At 42.2% G+C, this 15,475-nt stretch overlaps 1 protein-coding gene across 2 annotated transcripts in view; it reads right to left on the bottom strand.

Annotated features, from left to right (window-relative positions):
* Window positions 1-14,035, bottom strand: part of PRX (periaxin) — a 43,977-nt gene extending 29,942 nt beyond the window's left edge. For both annotated transcript variants that reach the window (XR_010085270.1, XM_063431113.1), the window contains exon 1: window positions 13,955-14,035. The gene's annotated coding sequence lies outside the window, so the exon portion shown is untranslated. The remainder of the gene's footprint in view (window positions 1-13,954) is intronic.
* Window positions 14,036-15,475: the final 1,440 nt, after the last annotated feature.

Below are 15,475 nucleotides of genomic sequence, written 5' to 3'. Positions count from 1 at the left end.
GATGCAGAGTTCTATGGAGAGCTGCTGGGTTCAGAGATGCAGAGTTCTATGGAGAGCTACTGGGTTCAGAGATGCAGAGTTATATGGAGAGCTGCTGGGTTCAGAGATGCAGAGTTCTATGGATAGCTGCTGGGTTCAGAGATGCAGAGTTCTATGGAGAGCTGCTGGGTTCAGAGATGCAGAGTTCTATGGAGAGCTGCTGGGTTCAGAGTTGCAGAGTTCTATGGAGAGCTGCTGGGTTCAGAGATGCAGAGTTCTATGGAGAGCTGCTGGGTTCAGAGATGCAGAGTTCTATGGAGAGCTGCTGGGTTCAGAGTTGCAGAGTTCTATGGAGAGCTGCTGGGTTCAGAGTTGCAGAGTTCTATGGAGAGCTGCTGGGTTCAGAGATGCAGAGTTCTATGGAGAGCTGCTGGGTTCAGAGATGCAGAGTTCTATGGAGAGCTGCTGGGTTCAGAGATGCAGAGTTGTATGGAGAGCTGCTGGGTTCAGAGATGCAGAGTTGTATGGAGAGCTGCTGGGTTCAGAGATGCAGAGTTCTATGGATAGCTGCTGGGTTCAGAGATGCAGAGTTCTATGGAGAGCTGCTGGGTTCAGAGATGCAGAGTTCTATGGAGAGCTGCTGGGTTCAGAGTTGCAGAGTTCTATGGAGAGCTGATGGGTTCAGAGTTGCAGAGTTCTATGGAGAGCTGATGGGTTCAGAGTTGCAGAGTTCTATGGAGAGCTGATGGGTTCAGAGTTGCAGAGTTCTATGGAGAGCTGATGGGTTTAGAGATGCAGAGTTCTATGGAGAGCTGATGGGTTCAGAGTTGCAGAGTTCTATGGAGAGCTGCTGGGTTCAGAGATGCAGAGTTCTATGGAGAGCTGCTGGATTCAGAGATGCAGAGTTCTATGGATAGCTGCTGGGTTCAGAGATGCAGAGTTCTATGGAGAGCTGCTGGGTTCAGAGATGCAGAGTTCTATGGATAGCTGCTGGGTTCAGAGATGCAGAGTTCTATGGAGAGCTGCTGGGTTCAGAGTTGCAGAGTTCTATGGAGAGCTGCTGGGTTCAGAGTTGCAGAGTTCTATGGAGAGCTGATGGGTTCAGAGTTGCAGAGTTCTATGGAGAGCTGATGGGTTTAGAGATGCAGAGTTCTATGGAGAGCTGATGGGTTCAGAGTTGCAGAGTTCTATGGAGAGCTGCTGGGTTCAGAGATGCAGAGTTGTGTGGAGAGCCGCTGGGTTCCTCTTACATTATACTCCAGGATGAACTCAGCAGGAGCCTTGCATAATGAATGTTCAGTTGGTACCTGCTGATATGCAGCCAAAATAATACTGGAGAGTGTAAGAAGATGCTGGGATTAATAAAGAGTGAATCAGGGTGACCCATTCTGCTCCAATTCACCCTGTGCTCAGAAAGCTGGCAGGAGGCTGGTGCAGCTATGGCACAGTCAGGAATTTCCAGACCTCAGTGAGGACGACTTACTGGCTATTTGAGGCTTTTTTCTCTCCTGGGGCTCTGACCTTTACCCTTGGAATATTCTGAGTGTCTGCGCAGACCCCAGCTGGAGCCAAATGCAGCTCTAGAGTAAAGGTTACTGCATTCAATGCATTGTACAGCACTACATGCTACGTTGGTGCTTTAATAATAGTATAATAACAAGGCTTTACTAATGTTGATTAAATCAGTTATACACTAATGATCTCTAAGCTTCTTTAGAAGAATTATTTAATTATGTATTGGTATAAACAGACTGACATTAAACCACTAAAATGGAAACTCCTGGGAACAAGGCTGCAAATTACACTGGACACAGGTCGCAGGTGGAATGGGCAGATTCTCAGGGATTCTGGTGAATGGGCAGATTCTTTGGGGTGAATGGGAAGATGCTCTCGTTAAATGGGCAGATTTCTCCGGTGAATTTCTCAGGATTTGTCTCAAGGTGAATGAGCAGATTCTCGGGGTCTGCATGTAAGATTGGCAAGAAGCTTTCTCCCCAATGTGGCACTGTCTGTCACCAATAATTAATAAGATTTACTAAGCAGTGAGTTACAGACAGCCTTCAAAATTCTGACCTAATTAACATAATTGGAAAACAAATGATCAAGGTGTCTTACCAGCTTCGCAAGCCGCGCAATGTTAGTGAACCAGGGGTTATGTTAATACAGAGTATCTCTATTAATAATCTCACTTTAACGAACAATGAGGCACGCTTTACAACATCCTCTGCCCAAATCAAAATTAAAATTAATTAATTCCCCCGTGATGTATCTATCCAGCGTTTAAAACTGTATTCTGATACCCAGCAGACTCATTTCATCGAGACATTTCTAATTGCAGAGATTATTCCCAAACAGAGAGTTCTGTAAAATGGACGAGGGAAAAAAACAACAAAACAGATGTTGGAAATGTTCTGCCCTCACACTTGCAATTCCCGTGTCAGTTCTCCGTAACTCGCCATTTAGTGAATTAATCCTACGCCGGCTATCTGTTTCCCGTGCAGGCGGTGGCAGATCCCCCGCTTTATGTTTCCTCGTGTACTCAGTCATCATAATCATTCTGCAGCTGTGGCCCTTACTCCATTTTCAGACAAGCTTTGGACACGTTCCGAATTAATCTCTCACTACCACGAACAAGACACCCACACAGCCACACCGTGTCCCAAGACAGGGACACAAATCAGATATATGGAACACCACCACCGAGCCAAGATAACAGAACATCTAAATGTCACACCGTTAGGCGGCTGCGTGGCGAATTTATTCTATATTCTCTGTGAGGAATACTAGAAGTGAAATCCTAATCGCTCGATAAGACTATAACTGACTTGGAAAGTCAACTCAACAAAGTCAACTCAACTCTACAATTCTACTTACAATGTATTACAATGTCATTGGTGTTTAACCTGATAGACGGTTAGTAAAGTTATAAGCCCCTTTAATTATTTAAAAAATAATAAGGATTTAAGTGCTCTGTGTATGGGTGAGAGGGTTGCAGTGCTCTGCGTATGGGTGAGGGGGGTTGCAGTGCTCTGCGTATGTATGGGGGGGTTACAGTGCTCTGCGTATGTATGAGGGGGGTTGCAGTGCTCTGGGTATGGATGAGGGGGGTTGCAGTGCTCTGTGTATGGGTGAGAGGGTTGCAGTGCTCTGCGTATGGGTGAGGGGGGTTGCAGTGCTCTGCGTATGTATGGGGGGGTTACAGTGCTCTGCGTATGTATGAGGGGGGTTGCAGTGCTCTGGGTATGGATTAGGGGGGTTGCAGTGCTCTGTGTATGGGTGAGGGGGGTTGCAGTGCTCTGTGTATGGATGAGGGGGTTGCAGTGCTCTGTGTATGTATGAGGGGGGTTGCAGTGCTCTGCGTATGTATGAGGGGGTTTTCAGTGCTCTGTGTATGGGTGAGGGAGGTTGCAGTGCTCTGTGTATGTATGAGGGGTTGCAGTGCTCTGCGTATGTATGAGGGGGGTTGCAGTGCTCTGCGTATGTATGAGGGGGTTGCAGTGCTCTGTGTATGTATGAGGGGGTTACAGTGCTCTGTGTATGGGTGAGGGGGGTTGCAGTGCTCTGTGTATGTATGAGGGGGGTTGCAGTGCTCTGCGTATGTATGAGGGGGTTGCAGTGCTCTGTGTATGGATGAGGGGGGTTGCAGTGCTCTGCGTATGTATGAGGGGGGTTGCAGTGCTCTGTGTATTGATGAGGGGGGTTGCAGTGCTCTGTGTATGGGTGAGGGGGGTTGCAGTGCTCTGTGTATGGATGAGGGGGTTGCAGTGCTCTGTGTATGTATGAGGGGGGTTGCAGTGCTCTGTGTATGGATGAGGGGGGTTACAGTGCTATGTGTATGGGTGAGGGGGGTTGCAGTGCTCTGTGTATGGGTGAGGGGGGTTGCAGTGCTCTGCGTATGGGTGAGGGGGGTTGCAGTGCTCTGTGTATGTATGAGGGGGGTTGCAGTGCTCTGCGTATGTATGAGGGGGGTTGCAGTGCTCTGTTGATGGGTGAGGGGGGTTGCATTGCTCTGTGTATGGATGAGGGGGGTTGCAGTGCTCTGTGTATGGATGAGGGGGGTTGCAGTGCTCTGTGTATGGATGAGGGGGGTTGCAGTGCTCTGTGTATGTATGAGGGGGGTTGCAGTGCTCTGCGTATGTATGAGGGGGGTTGCAGTGCTCTGCGTATGTATGAGGGGGTTGCAGTGCTCTGTGTATGTATGAGGGGGTTTCAGTGCTCTGTGTATGTATGAGGGGGGTTACAGTGCTCTGTGTATGGGTGAGGGGGGTTGCAGTGCTCTGTGTATGGATGAGGGGGGTTGCAGTGCTCTGTGTATGTATGAGGGGGGTTGCAGTGCTCTGTGTATGGATGAGGGGGGTTACAGTGCTATGTGTATGGGTGAGGGGGGTTGCAGTGCTCTGTGTATGGGTGAGGGGGGTTGCAGTGCTCTGCGTATGGGTGAGGGGGGTTGCAGTGCTCTGTGTATGTATGAGAGGGGTTGCAGTGCTCTGCGTATGTATAAGGGGGGTTGCAGAGCTCTGTGTATGGGTGAGGGGAGTTGCATTGCTCTGTGTATGGATGAGGGGGGTTGCAGTGCTCTGTGTATGGATGAGGGGGGTTGCAGTGCTCTGTGTATGTATGAGGGGGGTTGCAGTGCTCTGTGTATGGATGAGGGGGTTTACAGTGCTCTGTGTATGGGTGAGGGGGGTTGCAGTGCTCTGTGTATGTATGAGGGGGGTTGCAGTGCTCTGCGTATGTATGAGGGGGGTTGCAGTGCTCTGTGTATGGATGAGGGGGGTTGCAGTGCTCTGCGTATGTATGAGGGGGGTTGCAGTGCTCTGCGTATGTATGAGGGGGGTTGCAGTGCTCTGTGTATGGATGAGGGGGGTTGCAGTGCTCTGTGTATGGGTGAGGGGGGTTGCAGTGCTCTGTGTATGTATGAGGGGGGTTGCAGTGCTCTGTGTATGGATGAGGGGGGTTGCAGTGCTCTGTGTATGTATGAGGGGGGTTGCAGTGCTCTGCGTATGTATGGGGGGGTTGCAGTGCTCTGTGTATGGATGAGGGGGGTTGCAGTGCTCTGTGTATGGATGAGAGGGGTTGCAGTGCTCTGTGTATGGGTGAGGGGGGTTGCAGTGCTCTGTGTATGTATGAGGGGGTTGCAGTGCTCTGTGTATGGATGAGGGGGGTTGCAGTGCTCTGTGTATGGATGAGGGGGGTTGCAGTGCTCTGCGTATGTATGAGGGGGGTTGCAGTGCTCTGCGTATGTATGAGGGGGGTTGCAGTGCTCTGTGTATGGATGAGGGGGGTTGCAGTGCTCTGTGTATGGATGAGGGGGGTTGCAGTGCTCTGTGTATGGGTGAGGGGGGTTGCAGTGCTCTGTGTATGCGTGAGGTGTTTTGGCATTAAACATGTCAGCACCGGTGTACATGTATACATTGACGTGTCCCTGTCACATGCCGTACCACTTGCGTCCCACGTGCACCTGTCAGATAGTAAGTTAGGGCAGATTATTAGAAATAAAACTATTAAACAATATCAACATATACGAATATCTATGTTCTTGTAATTAATAAATATTCTATAAGCGACTGGCTTGATAACGTTACGGTTACTTCCGATGTCTAATCACGCTCCTGCAAAGGAAAATATTTAAGGCATTTAACGTATTGTAGGACTAAGTCAGGAGGAAGGAAGGAGCCCTTCCTGATACATCACAAACTCCCAAAAGTCTCAGACACTGGGGCGTCACGTCGTTCATCCCGCACCCTTTAGTGTTTTGGAGCTAGCAGGCCCCCCTATAGTAGGACTGCATATCCTCTTTACACTCACATCCTTCCTGGGATTGCAGAGTCGAAACGTCATTTTATTTCCCCCGGTGAGCAAGCCGTGAAATATTCCAAAAGATAGAGTTAAAGGGGCACCCTCGTGCGGGCAAAAACGCAAGTATGTCTCCTTCAGATTTGCATGGCCTTTCAAAGCAAATCACAAGAGTTTATTCGCTAATCTGGAAATTGGGGAGAATCGAGAAGAGAATTGTAAATTTTAAGCTAAAATAATAGAATTGGAAAAGTAACCGAGTTACTAATGTTTTCAACTTTAATGTTTTGTTGTGAAATGTGTCACTCTTGTCAATTCTCCGCTGTTCTCAGGTTTAGCGAATTAAATCTTTACTTTGTAACAATAATCTGATTGTCCTTGTGCTACATCACCAGACTGCAACTCCTATCAGTCTTCAGTCAGCCAAGCCTAATGAGCGAGGAGTGCAACTGGCATCAAAGTATTATACAATCATAGAATGTGACGGCAGATAAGAACCATTCGGCCCATCTAGTCTGCCCAATTTTCTAAATACTTTCATTAGTCCCTGGCATTATCTTATAGTTAGGATAGCCTTATGCCTATCCCACGCATGCTTAAACTCCTTTACTGTGTTAACCTCTACCACTTCAGCTGGAAGGCTATTCCATGCATCCACTACCCTCTCAGTAAAGTAATACTTCCTGATATTATTTTTAAACCTTTGTCCCTCTAATTTAAGACTATGTCATCTTGTTGTGGTAGTTTTTCTTCTTTTAAATATAGTCTCCTCCTTTACTGTGTTGATTCCCTTTATGTATTTAAATGTTTCTATCATATCCCCCCTATCTCGTCTTTCCTCCAAGCTATACATGTTAAGATCCTTTAACCTTTCCTGGTAAGGAATTATTAACCCCCCATTACCCCTACAAATTACAGGGGATGTTACAATATTATATTATTATTATTATAACCATACTTATTATAGTTTGCTAGATGTGCTACATGACACGATTATACACAAACCAAAAACAGAGCAACAGAGCACCCCCAAACACTCTCTGTTTTGGGTGGCGGAGAGGAAACACGTTAGATGTTCTCCAAGACTTGACCAATCTAGAAACTTAATTAAACAGAAAATGTATAATTTTAGAGTTGGTATCAAGACAACTTAAATTACTGCAATATGGTCACAATTTGAGGCAGTAACGCTCCACGTACAATGTGGCTGTTATAAAGCAATGAGAATCTATTCATTTGTAAGCGTGAAAACTTTGAATTTGAATCTTCACGATCAATGTCTGCTGGTCAGTGTCTTTATCTACAACAGTTATTTACAACCTCACGTAGTGTGAATTCACCCTGTTCTTATTGTATAAAGCTGTTACTCCATTTTTTTGTACAATGGGGACTTTATCCTCTTTTTCTGTGATGAACACAAATAACTTGTCTTTCTTACACTTTTTATTCCTCAAAATGTTTTCTTCTATTTTTTAGACTTTAATTGTGATGGCTGTAGATAAATCATTTGAAAAGCCTAGCCAAAAATATTAAATGAAGGCCTTTGTTGGAAAAGTGCACCCTTACATCTCTTTTTTGTACATTAAGAGAGAGTAAACAGGAAAAAAAATGGAGCAGTCGTAGAACAATATTGGCTCAAACATAAACGGCTGTGCGGGAAAGCAGCCACTTTCTATCCTTATCCCACAGTGAATCTGTGTCAATGTTTGGCTCCGGACAATTCTCGTAAGATCATGAAATGACTTTGTGTTGTGGTGTTTCCTCTATAATGAGAAACTTGGCTTCATAACACACAAGACACTCTCTGTTAGACAATGTCACATGGCACTGACTACCAGCTCTGTCCATCCTTGGTCAAGTTTGTTCTACACACACTTGTCTTTTCTCCCATTGTTTGAAACATATTACTGCCCCATTCTCCTCAATATAGTCTCCTACTTGGGATTAAAAAAACAAACAAACAATAATTACCTATGCCAGTAGATATCCATAATTGGTTTAGGAAGCTACAAGAAGCTCTACTACTGTACCTCAACTCAACTTTCAAGTGTATCCGAAAAGTCTTCTTCTCTTCAGGAAAAAAATATGATGAACCATTGGCTGTTATCTTACAAACATCTTAAACAAGCGTAAAAGTCCTTTGTGGGCCTACTCTTCCCCCATTTACATACCTTTTTATTGATGTCTAATAAAGAAGACTCGTGTATCTGCGACTGTCTGGAGATGTGTCTCTTCTTATGGTGTGTGAATAAAGAATCAGATTTTAGCTCCCCATACATTTTATGGAGGGTTTTACTCTTCCACCAAAGCAATATGTGCAGCAAATATGCTTTTGAGATGTCTATGTCTAAATATACAATGTGGTGGACAGTTATCTACAACACTACTGCCAAAAAAAAGACAGTCAGGGAGTCATCCTTCTATCAAGCTCTTCTATAACTTAGAAAAACCGTAGTGCTCTACCTCCTTCACTTAAAAGAGAAGACATCCTGTTGACATTGGTCCAACCACCTGCACCTTTCCTTGACAACGCAGACTTGAAGCATATTCTTCAAGTATGACCTACGTTGACACAATACATATTAAGCCAAACTATTACTGAAAGATACTTTTGAGAGTCAATGAATGTAACAAGTGTCTTGATGCACTTTATTGAAAAGGTCTCCATTCAACAACTAAACATAGGATATTTCATGAAAAACCGATTCCTCGACACTAGAAAAAAAGGTCTTCTGCTCCAGGCTGGCTTTTGTACAAAGAAGGTGTTGGGAGCTATCTAGTCCAACCAATATGATACTAACAGAATTTGCAAACACAGACTTTCCCCAGAATGTTTGCTGCTCCATCCACAAAAGAGCAAGACGAAGTATTCAAACACTGGAAGAAAAGCCTAAGGACTTGAAGGCATTTCATTAATATTGGGCATATTTACGAAGCAGAGCAGAATTTTACACACATTTGTAGCATTTAGGAGGAAGAAATAATTATTGTAAAACTAAGTGTATCTTTTCCAAGAAAAGTGTTATATTCACATATAACGTAAAGGGTAAGAGCCATCAGTAACATTTCATTTTTAAGAGTCACCAGAAGCCATTTTGGACATTTGTGGGCCTTCGTGTACTGTAGGTTTGTCAATGAGAAGGTCATTAGGACAACAACACCAAATCATCTCTAAATGGAAAGAGACCAGGATGTTTAGCGAAGACCTGGCCCAAGGACTTGAGATGAAGACAAGATCGAGAGTGCAGAATCACCAGGATATCTTGTTGTTTCGTTGTTGAGTCTTTGTAGCAGAGATAGCCAAAATATAGCCCCACCCCATCTGCTACCAAACTACAGTTCCCATGATGTATTGCCTGCTATAAGAGTTGCAGTAATAATAAAGAGTGTAATTAGTGTGGTTAAGTCACGAGGCGGCCATTTTAACTCAGAGAGAGGTTTCGTGGCCCCATGGAATTACATGTTTCTATAGAAGAATTTTAATATTTTGAGCAATGGATTTAGTTTTGGAGCTTAATTTACATTGACAGTTTAACAGAAACCGAGATATTACGGCTTTTAAAAATAAATCTCGACATTATACCCATTGTACAACGCTACGGAATTTTACTGGCACTATATAAATAAGAAAATATTAATAATAATAATTAAAGACTATAAGGTATTATTCAGTAAGAGGGACAATTTGATTAATTAAAAATGTTAAATGCAGAGTTTAGACCAAAAGCTGACTTTGTGTTGAATTGATATGGAAATTGAACATTTTAGGCTGAAATAGACAAAAATTCCCACAATTCAATCAGTTTTCAGTCTGACTATCTGGGCTTAAATTTTTTCGTTTTCATCAATTGTCGGTTTCTGGTTTGTGAATAATCCCCCAAACTGTTGCATATTATGAAATTTTCAAAGCAGAAACACATGACCGGCTAAAATTTCTGAAACATCTTTCTACTAATCTGACTAATTACAAAAATCACAAGAATGAATGCTATCGCAGTAAGGTATATATGGAGAGGTAATGCACCATAGTTCACTGTTTAGTAAATAAACCTTCGAGGGTTTCAAGTGCCCATTAGAGGGGAATATCCGTCCCTGAAAGAATACAATAAACAATATTTTATAAATGTGATGTTGAAGAATTTGGGAAGGAGACGGTGAGTGAAATAGATACAAAGAAAGTCTTCCCCTTCTCTGAAATCCCACCCCGTACCCAGTGGCACCGATTATCTTCCTAATTCTAATTAGTTTATGGATAACATGTCTGACTTGGGAAACATGTCTGTAACAAACGGATGTGATCTGACAGGTTACAAAAAGGGCATCACTACCGGTCATGAGGTGTGAAAAATAAAATTCAATGTAGAAATCAACACCTCTTCATCCTGTAACTGGGCGCCTCCATCTTAGCTCCCTGTCAATCATTGTTATAAGCTCCACCCATTACACCTGGCAATCAGCACAAACAGGGCACACAGAGAAGATGAGAAATGATACAATGTTTCTATTTCTTCTCATCATTTGCATTGTGTGCCAAGGCTGTGCCTTCTCTGAACTAGTTTATGATGTCATATGGTGAATCTCTCACATGGACCATCACTTCACAAAAATGTTAACACAAGTTATAGGTGATTTTCTGAGTTTTATTCAATTGGTGTAATTTCTAGCGAAGTGACGTTTCAACATTAAAGTATACTATACAGATTCTAGATTTACAGATTCTAGAGTAAAGGGACCGTCTAATCCCCATAATAAAGTATAGCGCATTGCACAACACGGTACAAGGAGGTCCTATGTCCCTGTCTCCGGGTGTCCACAAAATCCTACAGTTATTACCCTTTCCATTACTGGGAGTCATCAAAGCAACAAGGTACACATACTCTTCTGTCTCCCCTCACCAAGCTTCCGCTGCGCACATTCCAGTCATTTCTGAATATTTTTATATGATATCAGATCCTACGGATCACCTATAAAAACCATTAAATACGGGTGTCACTTCCAGGTCTGTGTCTCATTAATCAGAGTATTCATCCAAATAAACACGATTACATTCATCCAAATAAACACGATTACATTCATCCAAATAAACACGATTACATTCATCTAAATAAACACGATTACATTCATCCAAATAAACACGATTACATTCATCCAAATAAACACGATTACATTCATCCAAATAAACACGATTACATTCATCCAAATAAACACGACTACATTCATCCAAATAAACACGATTACATTCATCCAAATAAACACGATTACATTCATCCAAATAAACACGATTACATTCATCCAAATAAACACGATTACATTCATCCAAATAAACACGATTACATTCATCCAAATAAACACGATTACATTCATCTAAATAAACACGATTACATTCATCCAAATAAACACGATTACATTCATCCAAATAAACACGATTACATTCATCCAAATAAACACGATTACATTCATCCAAATAAACACGATTACATTCATCTAAATAAACACGATTACATTCATCCAAATAAACACAATTACATTCATCCAAATAAACACGATTACATTCATCCAAATAAACACGATTACATTCATCCAAATAAACACGATTACATTCATCCAAATAAACACGATTACATTCATCTAAATAAACACGATTACATTCATCCAAATAAACACGATTACATTCATCTAAATAAACACGATTACATTCATCCAAATAAACACGATTACATTCATCCAAATAAACACGATTACATTCATCTAAATAAACACGATTACATTCATCCAAATAAACACGATTACATTCATCTAAATAAACACGATTACATTCATCCAAATAAACACGATTACATTCATCCAAATAAACACGATTACATTCATCCAAATAAACACGATTAATGCATAGTTTCCTCCAATGTATACCGTAACGATGGAAAAGTAAGTGTTTTTAATGCTCTTATTGGAAACACGAAGGACCAGGGCTATTCGCTAACGTATAAAATGTCAGAAATTCTAATTTGCTTTAATCTCTGACAATTTACGGCATGATCAGTAATCCTGGGATTGTTTTTTAAAAAGTGAGAAACGAAAAAGAGCAAAACAAAGAAGGGAAATGAGCGTGAGCGCGACCTCTCTGAGTGTGACAGTGTTTACTAACGTAATGATGGAACATTAATCACTCTGAATAATAATGGGTGTATTCTCAATCCCCTGGCTCTATCCTGTCCTACACAGTGTACGTATACATGTATCTGTATGTTTATAAACAAACCATCATTGCCACCCAGCACGAACAACTACCCAAGACAGTCTATCGCAGCTAAGTGCTCCTATTTCCCAATGTACAGCACATTGCCTGTTCTACTGATACTAATTATCATACAGCAATAGTACTGGGAGTGATACACAAAGATCTGTGCGATATATGGATATTCAGACTGTGAAAGAGATGTGTGGTGGTGGGTTAACAGGTGGATGGAAGGATGGATGGTTGGACAGATGGATGGATGGTTGAGTGGATGGATGGTTGAGTGGATGGATGTATTTGTGGATGGATGAATGGTTGGGTTGACGGACGGATGGATGGATGGGTTGACAGGCGGATGGATGGTTGGGTTGACGGGCAGATGGATGGTTGGGTTGACAGGTCGATGGATGAATGGATGGTTGGGTTGACAGGTGGATGGATGGATGGTTGGGTTGACAGGTGGATGGATGGATGGTTGGGTTGACGGGCGGATGGATGGATGGTTGGGTTGACGGGCGGATGGATGGATGGTTGGGTTGACGGGCGGATGGATGGATGGATGGTTGGGTTGACAGGTCAATGGATGGTTGGGTGGGTGGATGGACAGCTGGTTGGCTGGGTGGGTGAATGGTTAGGTGGACGGATGGTTGGGTGGTATGTAGAGGAAAATAGATGACAGAGAAACAAAGAGACAGATGTAGAGATTTAGATACAGACAAATTAACGCAGAGAGACAGTAAATAGCAAATGAAAAGGTATGTACAAAAAGACCTAGAGATAAACAGACAAAGCCGCTGAGATATAGATAGTCAGACATATAAAAGATGTAGTGACTGAAAGTAAATGTAAAATTAACAAGTGTATAAATAGATACATAGTGAGCTAGACAGACAGATCGGAATATTTTACAATATGTAACGTGAGATATTGAGTTAGTGCAGAGTATATATATTTTTTTTTTCTTTTCATTGAACACATTTAATTGGCTATAATACAAATATTTTGTCGACAATAAATGACAACGATGTTTATTCCTAAAGCCCATTCTGCATGCTGTGTTTCTATAACAGAACTCAGCCCTTACCATCTCTACTGGGTAACAGTTCTAAGAACTCACAACGTTTTCTGTAAAATTATCAGACTGCTGCTATGAGTGATATATATATATATACTGAAATCCTATCAGGAGCATACAGTGAATAGACCGTGCGACTGATATCAAATATCAAATAAATTCAATAGTCAACCACGTCTCATACAACATGATTTCATCATTGTTACCATTACCAACACATGTCTGCTTTTATATATATTTATATTTCATATAGACACATGTTTACAAATATTTAATAACATTTAGAATATGAAAAACATATAAACACATTACCTGCACAATAAAACAAGTCAAATGGTCACAAAACACAAAATATAGCAGATTCTAAAATTACTGATTTCACCCCAAAATGTATAGCATTACTAAATCTGAAAAAAGTGTAACCCCAGTGTTTACAGGTCTGTGTCTCACAGTCTGTTTGGAGAGGGGGTTAAATTATGGTAGTGAGGTGCATGCACCCCACTATGTAGATACACTAATGTACAGTACCCCAATCTATAGACACAGTAATATTTAGTACCCACCACTATAGATAGATTAATGTACAGTACCCCAATCTATAGATACAGTAATATTTAGTACCCCAATCTTTAGATACAGTAATGTTCAGTACCCCAATCTATAGATATAGTAATATTTCGTACCCCACTCTGTAGATATAGTAATGCTGTGCACCCCACATTTAACATTGATAAATTCCCAAGTTTGCTCTATACATTGTAACACTCAGAATATCAGTTTTAGATTCTGTGCTCAGACTGAACCCCTTCTCTGAGCCTTCACCCCTAAATCCAACAGGAGAGGGAGAGAGAGTTAGAAAGTCAACTTACCAAGTCCCAGAATGTGCTGTGTCCCCCCCCTGTCCCTGCTCTCTCCTGGACTGAGTGTGAGCTGTCACTGAATGTCAGGGGGAGAGGCCAGGGAGCTGGGGACACTGTGACCAGCTCCCAAAAACACTCACTCAGCCTGGGATTGGCTGCAGCCTGGTGACATCACTGGGATCTCATCCCCTGCCAAACACTGCTCCTGATATGGGGGTGTACTGTGATCACATTTACAGCTGGAAGTTTTCTCTGCTAATCACATCATGTGATTGCTAGCTCTTGGGACAAGTATCACCTACTATAGCTCATTGGACTCCTAGGGGTATATTCACTAAACAGTGAATTGTGAAGAATTGACAAATGTTCCCATCTTGGATAATTTAGATTAAAATGTGTAATCTTTCCATATAACTACATTTTGTGGCTGCAGAATGAGTGCTTTGTACAATGACATGAGTTTAAATAACGGGCGGCACATTGGGTGGATATGAACCATTTAACACCAACGGGTCAGATCAGCTGGGGGGGGGGCATGCCAGTGACATAATTAACATGATAACTAGGAATAGGGGCATCTCATCCTACCGCGCATTCATGCCAGGATAATGCCCCACAGAGTAGCCAGTCAGGGCTGCCAATATACTGACACTGATTAAGCGCTAAAATATTGGCTAAAATGTCCTGTAATTAATCCCACACGCTGAGTGACCATGTTTCTCCGTTATCCCAACACTGCGTGGCAGAACCTGTCCGCCAGGTGACCAGGAGGAAGATGTGTGTCCCGTGATGTGACACGCTGATACAATCTGCAGGCGTGTTCTTCAGGTAAGTATATCTATCAGTCTGCGCATTGCGCCAGCACAGGGCGCACAATGTATATAATTACCTGAATGTAAACGTGTAATTGTGCAGATTATATCTATATTAGACTTGTGCACGAAAAAAAAAAAAACAGTGCACCCAGGGGGAAAAAAAAAATCTAAATTTTGACAAATTGAATTTCACTCGTGTGGCTTCAGTGAGGAATAATTTCGCCCATGCGATCATTTTGGAGAACTATTTCAGACAAATTGATATGGTGCAAAAATACGCCTATTAGTATGCTGCAAAACACACAAAAATGCTGCTTCTTCTCCACGCCCTCTCCCTTTTTCTGGTGTCATGAACTCAGAATCACGTAACAAACTAAACAGCTCGTCCATTGCCCATTTTGTTTGTTGCAGGATTCGTCCATTTGGAGTTGAGGAATTCTGGCGAATTGCGGATCACCCAAAATTCGGATGGATTGCAATTTATTTGAAACCAAATGCACAAATCTAATTGATATCTAAATTATAAAAAAATGAAACCCCTTAAATCCCTGACAGTGATAGCCTCTTGTAACCTCACCCCAGTGAATGTGGATCATTAAGGGAGCAATGTGAAAAAAAGAAGAAAAAACATATTTACCTCCGCAGGTAATTTCCCCCTAAATAATGACGTCCGTACGAATGGCGCTCACATTCAGCACTGCAAGGGTTAAACTAA

This window comes from Pelobates fuscus, chromosome 9 (genome assembly GCF_036172605.1).
Source record: "Pelobates fuscus isolate aPelFus1 chromosome 9, aPelFus1.pri, whole genome shotgun sequence".
Lineage (NCBI taxonomy): Eukaryota > Metazoa > Chordata > Amphibia > Anura > Pelobatidae > Pelobates > Pelobates fuscus.
Note: the sequence above shows the minus strand (reverse complement) of the source record. Positions and strands in the feature narration are given on the sequence as shown.